This window comes from Ptychodera flava, chromosome 15 (genome assembly GCF_041260155.1).
Source record: "Ptychodera flava strain L36383 chromosome 15, AS_Pfla_20210202, whole genome shotgun sequence".
Lineage (NCBI taxonomy): Eukaryota > Metazoa > Hemichordata > Enteropneusta > Ptychoderidae > Ptychodera > Ptychodera flava.
The window spans coordinates 1,531,125-1,546,158 of NC_091942.1; positions in this window are offsets into that span (position 1 = coordinate 1,531,125).

Consider the following 15,034-nt stretch of genomic DNA (forward strand, 5'->3'; position numbering starts at 1 on the left):
GTGAGTAGTGCGCACTGTAAAAAATTTGCAAATCCGGAGATTTTTTCAAAAATGGTATAAACTTGAATTGGTCCACAAGTGTTCCATTTTATTTTGTGATTAATTATGGTCTTTGTACAAATTACAATTTACGTTTTAGCTGAAAAGTTACGATGTTTACGATATTATTCATATTCAAAGGGCACATAAATAAACCATTATTGCGTATTTGTGGTAGGTCACATGGTTCAGCTCGACTAATTAAAATGCGACGGACAGGGTATGGTAATATAATTCACGTAATGTGTTTGTTATAGAACGACAGTGTATTTGTGATTGGGTAAAAACTCTCTAGCAGTTTTGTCCGAAATATAATACGAAAATTGGCCAGACAGTTTCCACTAAATCTCAATAGTTTTGGACATCGAAAGATAATGATGAGCATAATTTGCCGAATCATTCGATTTGAGAAGGTTCATTGATAGTCAACCAAACACAGATTTCTCCGCTAAATATTGAAATAGGTTAAAATGAACGATTTCTGGAAAACTTCTTCCGGATTGAAGTCCCCCTCTCTCTCTGTCTCCCTGTCTCTCTGTCTCCCTGTCTCTCTGTCTCTGTCTGTCTGTCTCTCTCTCTCACTCTCACTCTCTCTCTCTCTCTCTCTCTCTCTCTCTCTCTCTCTCTCTCTCTCTCTCTCTCTCTCTCTCTCTCTCTCTCTCTCTCTCTCTCTGCGCTACTGTCGGTCTCTCTATGTCTAACGTCTCTTTCTTGCTAGGGAGCGTTCAGTTATTATGGCCGGGGGTGGGCCGGCAAAATCCAGGGCGGCGTCACGTCAAATCTGAAAACTGTAAAGGGGGGGGGGGTCATGTATTTTTCAAACAGCTCAGAGTGGGGAGGGGTCACTTAATTTTCATAAGTATCCGCCCGTCAAAAAGCAGTTTCAGTGTTCAGAAATATTCTGGGAGATAAAATGATTCGTTGCATAATTTCATTCTCTGAAGTTATTCAACTGTAAATCTGAACAAAAGTATAATTATCTGTCACATGAACATCTTGACTTGGCAACTCTGAGGCTCGTCTTATTGTAAATCGAGCTCACTGAGGGCAATGAACAAATCCTATTACTTACATATTAGAGATTTGGCAAGTTTTGTCAGGAAAATTATTTAACAGTTACCTGTACTGAGACTACTAGTACCATGAAAAGTTAAATAATACTTTCAGGTGAAATTCCAATATCATAATTGTTGTCCACATCTGAACTTTCAAATACCCTATTTGAATCAAGTACATTTGTATCAATTATCAAACACCTATAAAAGCACAAATTAATTTAGTTTAGCATTGTAAAAAAATTATTCTTAGTTTTCTCATTGACTCCGATGTATAGCGAATCAACATTTCGGTGATATTCCACAATCCAATTTCCTGCACACATATCAACCTTTAACCATCCTAGGCTAACTAAGTACTTTAAAATGAATTATCAAATGTCTATAAATACACAGATTTTGATAGTTTTGTATTGGAAAACAATTATTCATGGTTTCCTCATAGACTCCCATGTACAGTGAATCTACATTTTGGTATAATTCCAAAATCAAATTTCTGGCAAATACATCCATTTGTTACCACCCTATAAATCTAATCAAGTACATTAATATCAATAATCGAGAGTACATAAATACACGGGTTTACCTATTTTTGTATTGGAAAAAAAATATTCATACTTTCCTCAGAGACTCCCATGTATACTGGATGAACATTTTCAGTGAAATTCAAATCAGATATCTTGTACACATAATATGCACCTTTAACCATCATATTCTAACCAAGTACAATTATGTTAATTATTGAACGCCTGTTATGCACAAGTATACCAAGTTTTTCATTATTCACAATTTTATCATAGACTCCCATGTATAGTGGATGAACATTTTTGGTGAAATTCTAAAGTCAAACTTTTTGTCTACATGCCAGTTGTAACAACCCTATTTCATTTAAGTACATTTATGTAAATTATCAAATATCTAATGCATACTATAGATATAGTTTTGCATTGAAACAGTATTACATAGTTTTCTCATACATTACCACGTATAGTGAATCAACATTATCAACAGCTGATTTTTAATTAAATCCAAATATCAAAATTTTGTACACACACGCTTGCGCAAAAATATTGCGATCCACCTGTAATTTCTGTCCAACCCCTGTGAAGGGCAATTTCAAAATTTTAGCAAGTCAGAAGGGGAAATCTGAGCATTAACACCTTGTAAGTTTGAAAGGAAGGTCATTTGAAAAAATCTAAGATCTTTTTTTTTATTCTATCGTTCCATACCCCACCCCGAGGTGTTTGTGTGTGCAGCTTTACTCAAGCAATGTGAGGGGGGTCATGAAATTTTTGTCATCTTAAAAGGGGGGTCATCAATTTTTTGGTACAACGGGTAGGGGGTTCACTTCTTTTGACTGATGCGCAGGATGAATTTGCCGCCCCCCCCCCCCCGGCCATAATAACTGAACGCTCCCCTACGATCAACGGAGTGTATCTTAACATAGAATAGCATAGAATTAACTTGGTTAGAAACGGATTGAGAACGGAGTCTGACATCACGGATGATTATTCATCGAAGACACTGCATACGCTGACTCACGAATCAGGTGGCAAACACTGGGTTAAATGAAGAGAAAGGTGAGCACTCTGAACGTAGATTTTAGTGACTGGGTGACGAATTTTAGACTTCAACGACATACCGTCAGATTTTTTAACTTGAAATTGCCGTTCAGTACAGGAGCATTACGTCGATGTGCTCTCGAACAGTTCTGAAATTATCCTGTGAAATGTTCTTGTCGAGACAGTACGTATATCAAGTCGTCATTACGGTAGCTGAAACACGATTTGAGTTAAGATAATTGGATAGTGAAGTAACGTTGGTTTAATCTGCAAACGTCAGCTTATCTGCTTATCTTTATACACTTGCTTATGTAAGTAATTTGTAATACTGAGAAATATAAAGATCCAATTCTCCCAAATTAGTTTCAATCTTGGTCTGACTGTTTCGTGTAAACAAGTGTAACATTAAACAAACGATCGAGATGAAAAATTATCTCGATCAAGATTTTCTATTCATCATTCATGAGGTGTTCATCATTTATTATCTGCAAATTGACGCAAACTTGTTCTTTTATTCAACTTTAATAAAAGCCCCTTCTTTTAGACATCATTCTACTCCTGCTTCACCGTACTTTTCGCGTCATTCTAGCATCACAGACTATAGTCACGGCCCATGTATACTTAAACTGTTTGATAACTATATCCTGATCCACAAATCTACAGATTTAATTCTATATGTAACTGTCAAATCAAATCAATCGGAGGATGGTGAGTTCAAGACTCTATACCCGAACTTGATGATTGCTACATGCCGCAGTTGAACGTTAGATTAAGATGTGAAAGATACGTGATAAACACAGATTTTTCATTCCGAGGGATGAGTAAATTCATGTGAGGAGACAGCTCCAAAAACTGCTGTCACCTCAAGGAAGCAGAGTCGAGTACTCGGCCGTGTGAGGGCGTTTGAGGCACCACGACCCCTCCCGCCGCCCGCCCCCCAAAAGCCTCCGCCGGGGCAGATTCATTTTCAAAATCGGCCGAATTTTGCCGTTGTTTCTCTTGACATTCCAATAAATCAACTCCTTTTGCAGTTCTAGTTGTAACACAAGCATGCAATTGACCTTTTCTCAACATACAACCGCCCAGCAGGTCAATTATTGGATAAAACGCCTCCGGCTCCGGAGGCAGATAAACTTTGAGATAGTATGAGTCTCAAAGAAAGACTTAAACGTTGTACTCAAGCTTTTCTCAAGAAATATAACCATACTCTTTCAAGATCAAGAATAAAAATTGGGAGTCAACGTGCAAATGTTTGCGCTAGAGAAATTACAAATTGCCCAAGAATTGACGATATTTGTAGTGTGCGCCTCAATTAAAGGCTTAAATTTTTGCTAAAGCTTTTCAACAACAATATTTCAACCATGCTCTTTCAAGGTCAAGAATAAAAATTGGGGGTCACCGTGCAAATTTTTGTGCTAGAGAAATTACAAATTGGACAAGAATTGACGATATTTGCTATTCAAACTACAGCTGAAGAGGCAGGTAGACTTTGAGGTAGTTTGCTGAAACTTTCAAGATCAAGAATAAAAATCGGGGGTCACCGTGCAATTTTTTTTTACTATAGTAATTACAAATTACCCACGTTTTACCGTTATTTTCAATTCAAAGTGCAGCAGAAGAGGCAGGCAGACTTTAAGGTAGTATGCGCCGCAATCAAACTTTTAAGGTAGCACGCGTCTCAAACAAAGACTTCAACTATTGCCCAAGCTTTTCTCAAGCAATAATTCAACCATACTCTTTGAAAACCAAGAGTAAAAATTGGGGGTCACCGTGCAAATTTTTCTGCTAGAGAAATCACAAATTGCCGAAGATTTGAAGATATTTTCAATTCAAAGTGCAGCTCCAGAGGCAGGTAAACTTTAAGGTTGTATGCGCCTCAATGAAAGGCTTAGACTTTCCCACTCAAGCCTTTCTCCAGCAATATTTCAAGAAATACTCTTTCAAAATCAAGAATAAAAATTGGGGGTCACCGTGCAAATTTTTATGCTAGAGAAATTGCCGACGATTTGCCGATATTTTCAATTCAAAGTGCAGCTCCACAGGCAAGTAAGTTTAAGGTAGTATGCGCCTCAATAAAAGACTTCACACATTATTAGCTTGCCAAAATCAAACCTGTTGTGTTTCGCAGAAATCGCTACTATATACCATCCGCATTGTCCTACAAAAATAATGACTTTTATTACCGTTACATTTGTATTGAATTCATGGTTTACTCAGAGCTTTGTATTTGACGGTAGCAGACCGTGTCACGTCATGGAGTTCAACAAGGTAACCCTTGCTATATCGACCCCAATTTTAGTAATCGAACTCCTGCAAAAAGTTCCAACATCCATTCCTTACATCCAGGCGCGTGTAAATGGAGAACTTCAGCTGCGACTGTCGACCACGATAGTAGCACCGTTATAGTAAAATGCGAGTGAATAAGTAATTAGCAGCATAGCTTTAGAAGGATTTAATACCCTAAAATTGACACAAAATGACAAGTGATCATATCGAACGTCTTTTCTAAATAGAACAATTCATGTGTGTGTTTTAACGATCCTGAATGTTCCAATTTGAGCATTATAAGCCAAAACGAAAGACAGCATTTACGTGCGGCAAAACCCTCAACTAAGTTATGAAGAGCCGGGATAAATTGCAGTGGTCACGTGACCTTGGGCTTTCCATTCACTTACCGCTCCTCATGTACATATATTGCAAAATTGACTGAATTTCTGACCACTGTAAGTTTAACGATAGTTTTAATTCAAAGTGGCGGCCAACTCAATGTTAACACTATTGAGAAAACAGAGATGTTCGAAAGTTTTCGTACATCAAGAGCTTCAATACATGTAGCAAGTTTCATCAACTTTGGTCCAGTCAATTTAAATATGTATCTCTAATTAGCCAAGTTCATTAAATGTGTAAATTAGGAATTGGTTGCAGTTAAAACGCTTAATGACTTTCAGTAATGTTAAATCATCGTATCTTTAATATACATACCAAGTTTGGTCGATTTTGATGAGATTTGCTACAAATGTTGATCATACCAAGATATATCAGCAGTGGGAACCATTAAGCGGTGACATGCAAGAGAGTTCCTAGTTTGCATATTTAATGAACTTTCCTAATTAGGGATATATGTCTGATTTGACTCGATCAAAATCGACCAAACTTGGTATGTATATTAAAGATACGATGATTTAACATTACTGAAAGTCATTAAGCGTTTTAACTGCAGCCAATTCCTAATTTACATATTTAATGAACTTGGCTAATTAGAGATATATATTTAAATTGACTGAACCAAAGTTGATGAAACTTGCTACATGTATTGAAGCTACTATGATACAACATTTTTGAAAGTCATTAAACATTTTTACTTCAGCCAATTCCCAATTTGCATATTTGACAAACTTTCCAAATTAGGAATATATATCTGAATTAACATAATTGTAGTTGTTGAAACTTGCTATATACATCAAAGATACTGTGATATAATATTGTTGAAAATCAAAAGACATTTTTACTTCAGCCAATTCCTAATTTGCATATTAAATGAATTTTCATAATTAGGGATATTTATCTGAATTGACTTGATCAAAATTGATGAAACTTGCTATGTACATTAAAGACACTATAATACAATATATTTCTCTTCAGCCAATTCCTAATTTGCATATTAAATGAACTTTCCTAATTAGAGAGATATATATCTGAATCAACTTGACCAAAGGTGACAGTTGCAGATACCATGATACAACATTATTGAAAATCATTAAGCATTTTTACTTAGGCAATTCCTAATTTACAGTTTAATGAACTTTGCTTATTAGGGATATATACTGGGATTTACTTGATCAAAGTTGGCAAACATGCTATTGTTATGTGGGTCATTTCCCCCACACTCATCATGACCTGAGTTCAATTGGTCTGGAACATTCTCAGGGTCACTGCCCTTGATGGCCTAACAACCTTGAATTCAATTAGTCATGTTTGGAATGTTCTGGAAAGTTGATAGTTGTGTAAGGGAGATAATTTTGGAACAGTGATTAGCATGTCAGTAAAAGTTCTAGATTGTTCTTGTGTGCCTTTATGGAGGGGACGTGCTCAGCTTCCAGTCAGACTTTTGGGATCGTGTCTCTTGTGTGTTGCTGGGCTCCAGCGGTGGTCGTTCTCAAGACTTTTCAAGACCTTCACTGTCGGCGCTGGATTTGTGCTGTGGTCTTTGTGCAGCTTCGGGCCTGCGGGCCGGGGGACTGTTCATTCATCCAGCTGACTGTTGCAGCTCTGAGACTGGAGCTTTGCCGTCCCAGCTGAGATAAGTAGTCTGTACACTTTTAAAGCTTGTACTCTGTCCCTAACTTAGCAATTATGTTTGTTTTCGTAATAAATTTTGTTTAAACGGAAACTGCTGAGTTCACCCTTTTGTTCGTTTTCTCTGCACGTAACAAATTGGGGGCTTGTCCGGGAGACGAATATTTTGAGCCGTTTGACAACATTTTGACAGCCTTTTCAAAACTACTGTATACTTTGAACTCAGCGAAATTTAATCATGGCGGAATTTAAACCAGAGGAAATGGATGACCTTGATCAGGACACATTTAATTCCCTCAGAAAAGACGACCTCATTGCACTGGCCAATTTCCTTAAAGTAGAAGTCAAAGATCTATGCGCAAGAGGGAAATACAGTACCGTATTGCCAAACATCTAGTTGATTTAGGCCAATTTGAGGAATCCACCTTGAAAGATTATGAGCCCGAGTCTACCTCTGAACTCAGAAAATTAGAATTAGAAATGCAGACAAATTTGGAGATCAAGAAACTAGAATTACAAATGGAAAAAGAGAGACAGGCATTAGAAAAAGAAAAAATACAAATGCAATTAGAAATGGAAGAAAGACAGAGAGAGAAAGATAGGCAGGAAAGATTAGAAATGAAACGTTTGGAGCTTGGACAGTCAGGAAAATTCTTCCCTTCAGACAAGTTTGACATCACTAAGCATTTCAGGTTAGTTCCCCCTTTCCAAGAAAAGGATGTTGATAAATATTTCCTTCATTTTGAGAAAATTGCTCAGAGTCTGATTGGCCTAAGGAGTCCTGGTCTATGCTTTTGCAGAGTGCTTTGGTGGGTAAAGCCAGAGAAATTTACATTCAGTTGTCAGTAGAGCAGGCTTCAGATTATGATTCTGTGAAGGAATTAATTCTCAAGGCTATGAATTGGTGCCTGAAGCTTACCGTCAGAAATTTAGGGATTGTGAGAAGGTAAAAGATCAAACTTATGTTGAATTTGCTCGAACAAAAGAACAACTGTTTGATCGTTGGTGTTCTTCTGAAAAGGTTAGTCAGAATTATGACAAATTACGACAACTTGTTTTGATTGAGGAATTTAAAAGGTGCATCCGGAGTGACATCAAGACGTTTATCAATGAACAAAAGGCAGATACATTAGAGGTTGCTGCACGTTTGGCCGATGATTATTCATTGACCCACAAATCTTCATTTCTCAGCAAACCATCCCAGTCCTTTTCCTACAGAAACAATGCAGGTAAATTTAACTCGTCCTTTTCATCCAAGAATTTTTCAAAGGACAGTAGAAAATCAAATGACAACAGTTCACAGAGTTCAAGTAATACTCCCACATCATCAGATCCCAAGTCTCAATCTCCTTCTGACAAACAGTTCGGTACACTTTCTTGTAATTATTGTAAGAAAGACGGCCATTTAATGTCAGAGTGTTTCAAATTGAAAAGAAAACGTGAAGGTCAAAGTGGTCAAAGTGGATCTAAGCCAACCGGCTTTATTTCTTCATCAACTCAATTAGAGTCTAATAATGTGTGCAACACATTTTCTGAGGTTAAACCCCTCTTATCCCCAATTAATGAGGTCAAGGTCAATTCTTCTCAAGATAGTATTATGGGTATTTTCGAGCCATTTATTCATAATGGTTTTATATCACTTTCTGTGATTTCTCTTCCGCTACCCCTGTCAAAATTTTAAGAGATACCGGGGCTTCCCAGTCTCTTTTGTTGGCAGATACCCTGCCGTTTTCTGAAAAGTCATTTTCAGGTTCTAAAGTTCTTATTAAGGGGGTAGATTGCAATGACTTTATTCCTGTTCCTCTCCATAATGTCTATTTGTCTTCGGACTTTGTTTCTGGACCTGTGGCTTTAGGTATTAGGCCTTTTTTGCCTTTTGAAGGGATTCACCTTCTTCTTGGAAACGACCTTGCTGGGGACAAGGTCATTACTAATCCACTTGTGACTGATAATCCTAGTTTAGATCAGGATCCAGAGCCAATTGAACAAGAGATACCCGATTTATTTCCTTCATGTGCCATTACTCGAGCCATGTCAAAGAAAACTTCCGAGAATCAAATACTCTCAAAAATAATGTCACAGATGTTGACTTAAATGACACCTTTCTCAGTCAGGTGTTTGACACGGATCATTCCGTTATCCCTCGTGGATTTGAAACTTCCAGTAAAACTTCTGCTGACCAAAGTCAGACATTTTCTAGATCAAATCTCATTGCAGAACAACACAAAGACCCAGATATTTTGTCTTTGTTGACAGGGTAGATGATGAAGGTAAAACTTCAGATAGCTCTGTTTCCTATTATACAAAGTCTGGTATTCTCATGCGTAAATGGAGACCTCCAGATGTTTTGGTTGATGACGATTGGGCTATAAAACATCAAATGTGGTTCCAAAGCCCTACCGTGCTGAAATATTGCGCCTGGCCCATGAAACCCCCTGGGCTGGTCACTTAGGAGTCAGGAAAACTTATCATAAAATTCTCAGTCACTTTTATTGGCCTAATCTCAGGCAGGATGTAGCACATTTCTGTAAAACTTGTCACACATGTCAATGGTAGGAAAGCCGAATCAGACCATTCCAAAGGCCCCTTTACAGCCAATTCCTGCATTTCAAGAACCATTTAGTAGGATACTAATAGACTGTGTTGGGCCCCTACCAAAAACAAGATCAGGAAATGAGTATATGTTGACAATTATGTGTACATCAACCCGGTTCCCGAAGCCATACCACTGAGAAATATAAAGACAAAGACTATAGTGAAAGCTTTAGTCAAATTTTTCACTTTATTTGGCCTCCCTAAATGTGTCCAGTCCGATCAAGGCTCCAACTTTATGTCTGGTATTTTTCAACAAGTAATGGATCAGCTAGGCATTAAACAGTACAGGTCATCCGCCTATCATCCAGAAAGTCAGGGTGCTCTTGAGCGATTTCATCAAACTTTGAAAAACATGATTAGGACCTACTGTTTTGACACAGAGAAGCAGTGGGATGAAGGAATTCATTTTTTGCTCTTTGCTGTTAGAGAGTCAATTCAGGAGTCTCTTGGTTTTAGCCCATTTGAGCTTGTATTTGGACATACAGTCCGTGGCCCACTTAAGCTCGTTAAAGAGAAATTCCTATCAGACGATGATGATTGTCTGAATATTTTGCAATATGTGTCAGATTTTCGTACGAAACTCTCTAAAGCATGTGAATTAGCCAGAGAAATCTTGAGTCATCTCAGCAGTCAATGAAAACCAGATATGATAAAAGCACTCAAAACGGAAGTTTGAACCAGGTCAAAAAGTTCTTGTTCTACTTCCAATTCCTGGCAAACCACTCCATGCTCGTTACTTTGGGCCATATCTAATGATAAGAAATTGAGTGATTTAAATTACATCATAATAACACCTGACAGGCGAAAACAAAAACAGCTATGTCACATAAATATGCTTAAGCCATATTTGGATAGGGATAATCCTACTATAACTCAGCCTGTCAGTGCAGTCAGTTCAAACCATTATGAGATAGTGATACTGAAACTGACTTGAGTGAAAATACTCTAAACTCAAAGCTGGGCTCGGTCAAGCTTCAGAACTCAGAAATCCTGGAGAAGCTGGAGTCTACAAAGTTGGCACACCTCCAGCCAGAACAACAACAACAGGTGAAAGAACTGCTCCACGAATATAAACACCTGTTTCAAGATGTTCCAACGAGGACAAACGTCATCTATCACGACGTTGATGTTGGGGACAGTAAGCCTGTAAAACAACATCCATACAGACTGAATCCAACAAAAGCGAAATATCTCCAGGAAGAAGTCAAATACCTGCTGGACAATGACTTTATTGAACCCAGTAAAAGTAACTGGAGTTCGCCGTGCATACTTGTTCCCAAATCAGACCACAGTTATCGTATGTGCACGGACTTTAGGAAGGTCAACACTTTAACAAAGACAGACACTTTCCCAATCCCGAGGATTGATGACTGATCGACCGAGTGGGAAAAGCCAAGTATGTGACAAAATTTGACCTACTGAAGGGATTTTGGCAAGTCCCTCTGACGGATCGTGCTCGTGAAATATCCGCCTTTGTTACACCAGACGGATTGTTCCAGTACAAGGTGATGCCATTCGGAATGAAGAACTCTCCGGCAACGTTCCAACGGATGATCAACGACGTCATATCCGGGCTAGACGGGTGTGCAGCTTACGTTGACGACGTAGTCTTGTATAGTGACACCTGGGAGGAACACATCAAGCTCATGCGAAAGTTCTTTGAGAGACTGAGCAAAGCAATGTTGACTGTCAACCTTGCCAAATCTGAGTTTGGTTGGGCAAGGGTAACTTACCTCGGACATACTGTAGGACAGGGTGAGGTAAAACCTGTTGATGCCAAAATCAGTGCCATTTCAAGTTTTCCCATACCAAACTGCAAACGACAACTGATGCGCTTTCTCGGTATGGCTGGTTACTACAGAAAATTCTGTCCAAATTTCTCCACAATTACTGAGCCTTTGACTAACTTACTTAAAAAGAAAGTAAAGTTTGTTTGGTCAGAGCAATGCCAACAGGCATTTGATACACTTAAAGCCATACTGCAAAGTGCCCCAGTGTTGTCTGCACCAGATTTCACTTTGCCATTCAAATTAGCTGTGGATGCTAGTGATACGGCTGCTGGTGCTGTTTTATTGCAAGAGGATAGTCATGGTGTAGATCATCCTGTTTGCTATTTTTCACGCAAATTTAACAAATCCCAGAGAAACTACTCTACAATTGAAAAAGAGTGTTTATCTTTGATATTAGCTTTACAGCATTTTGAAGTTTATGTTACTTCTTCAAATCAGCCAATAGTGGTTTATATTGATCACAACCCTCTTGTTTTTCTGCAGAAATTTAAAGGCAAAAATCAGAGATTGCTAAGATGGAGTTTAATGTTACAGGAGTTTAATCTTGATATTAGACATATCAAAGGCAGAGACAATTTAATTGCAGACTGTCTTTCTCGTATTTAGGGTTTATTGTTGTTCACTTTCAAGAAGTTTTACTTTAGAAAAAAAAAAGGAATTCGAGTACTTAAATCTTTTAAAAGATAGCATTTCCAGGAGAAAGATTTTTCTTTGAAAAATTTTCTTTTTTGAAGAGGGGGTGTGTTATGTGGGTCATTTCCCCCACACTCATCATGACCTGAGTTCAATTGGTCTGGAACATTCTCAGGGTCACTGCCCTTGATGGCCTAACAACCTTGAATTCAATTAGTCATGTTTGGAATGTTCTGGAAAGTTGATTAGTTGTGTAAGGGAGATAATTTTGAACAGTAATTAGCATGTCAATAAAAGTTCTAGATTGTTCTTATATGCCTTTATAGAAGGGACGTGCTCAGCTTCCAGTCAGACTTTTGGGATCGTGTCTCTTGTGTGTTGCTGGGCTCCAGCGGTGGTCGTTCTCAAGACTTTTCAAGACCTTCATCGCCGGCGCTGGATTTGTACTGTGGACTTTGTGCAGCTTCAAGCCTGCAGGCCGGGGGACTGTTCATTCATCCAGCTGACTGTTGCGGCTCTGGGACTGGAGCTTTGCCGTCCCGGCTGGGATGGGTGGTCTGTACACTTGTAAAGCTTGTGCTCTGTCCCTGACTTGGCAATTGGTTTTGTTTTCGTAATAAATTTTGTTTAAACGGAAACTGCTGAGTTCACCCTTTTGTTCGTTTTCTCTGCACGTAACACTATGTACATTGATGATTATACCAGGTTAAAACAATATCAAAAGTCCATCCATGGCCAGTAGTCAAGAATTCTGCACGTTTTACATTTTTTACATTTATCCATGCACGAAATACATTCTTTACATTTAATACATTTATTACATGAAAGATCTGCACGAAATCCATTCTTTACATTTAATACATTTTTTACATTTATTACATTAAAGGTCTGCACGAAATACATTCCTTACATTTAATAATTTTTTTACATGAAAGGTTTGCACGAAATACATTCTATACATTTAATACATTTATTACATGAAAGGTCTGCACGAAATACATTTATAACATTAAAGATCTGCACGAAATACATTCTTTACATTTAATACATTTTTTACATGAAAAGTTTGCACGAAATACATTCTATACATTTAATACATTTTTTACATTTATTACATGAAAGGTCTGCACGAAATACATTTATAACATTAAAGGTCTGCACGAAATACATTCTTTACATTTAATACGGTTTTTACATGAAATGTCTGCACGAAATACATTCTTTACATTTAATACATTTTTTACATTAATGTCACGAAAGGTCGCGTCTAGCTGGGTCTAGCAGGGCTTGCACGAAATACATTCTTTACATTTAATACGTTTTTTACATTTATACCACTCCAGGTCATGTGACCTATTGTTCTTGCCATCCATTTATCTCTGAAAGCACGACTGACACCTATTGTTCTTATGCAAAATAAGTAATCAACTGATATGTTATAGCATCACATATAGGAACGTTCCCTGTAGTAGGCCGTATAACGCCGGGAACAGAGTAGAGTAGATCGAAACGCAAACGGGGTGTTATTATAGGAAAGGCAGTGAATTATTTTAAAGCTGAATAAAATGCTGTTTCTGGTTGTATAAGTCTGTCGATCGAAATATATATTTTGTTCCCAGTTGATTAATCATGGGGATGATGGCAGTCTCGATCTCCCCTTTATGGTTCGATATTTACTGACTCGTTCCTTCTCATTTTTGTCAATCGATGAAAGCGTTTTCGTCTTCCTTGCATATTTCAATCTTACTTTGACCGATGTTATATCCTGACCTATAGTGTCATTAGTTTTGACCAACGTACAAAGACGTGGCCCATGCGCCCGGTTGACGAGATATTTTGCAAAACTGTGAAGAAATATTTGAACACGTACGGTCATACTGTATGCATGGGGGCCCGGGAGACATGGATGTCAGTCTTTCCGGACTGTTTACATGTAGCTTAGGGGATATCATGGGAGATGAATAAGTTAGTTGAATAAAACATAACTTTTCGGACATATTTTATGTCAATTTTGTCAATGTCGGACTTTTGATTCGATTGAGAAACCAGAATCACCTACAGAGATGTCTGTATTAAACACGGACGGACGCACAATTCGGAATAGTTTGTTGTGCTACGTCGGTCTCAGTCTTGGTGTCTCTCCCATAAATTTTCGAATCTATAGGCCTACATTTGTCGTTTCGATTCACAGGTAGCGGTACACCGATGACCAGATATTGTGGTCTTAAATTGTGGTCTTAAAACTAGTATATAAAGCAATTTTACGACACTCTTTGTCATCGTGTCTCCCCGTGAACGTCCTTGAACCTATGGACGTGACCATTGTTTTACTGCGCCCACTATAGTGTAAACACCTGCTCGTTCCCAGCAGAGTACATTTTTAAAGTTCTGCACATCATTGTACACTGTGTGTGTAAGCCCTAATATGTAGAACTGCTTGCTGATCAAAGGTAGGCTATACGTACAATCTGTTTACCAGTGTTGCCTCCATTCATCATGGAAATAAATGCCTTGGGACAAATTGAGAGAATAATATATTGATTTTAACACTAGTTCTAGTTTATTGACTCCTGTCTTGTGTTTTAAAATTTTCACAATTTACAGAAGTCAAAAAGTCCCCTTTAGATAGTGCCTATGCCATTGAGATATTGCAACAGAAATCCTGAAATATGATTTCTTGGGTCAGAAAAGGAATTGTTCAATTATGGAAAAGTATTAGTAAAGAATAAAGGGTCGTTACAGTTGCTAAATTTGCGAGAAAAACGGCATGTTTTTCCAGTACTTTTACAATAAACTTTTGGACGATTATTTCAACTTTCAGTTATAGCAACAGTCTATTAAACAGAGTATGTTAGGAAATACAATCAGCTATATGAAATCTGTCCCAACGGAAAACAAAAATTTTATGAAATTCAATGTGAATATAAACAGGTGAGAAGACTTAGTGCATTTAGTACGCTTTAAGAGAGACAGCACTATTAAAGAGAAGACTACTCGTTTAAGAGCACTAAAGAACACAAAAAACTTGCGGCAAGACCCAATTTCAAAGAAACTGAAAGATTCA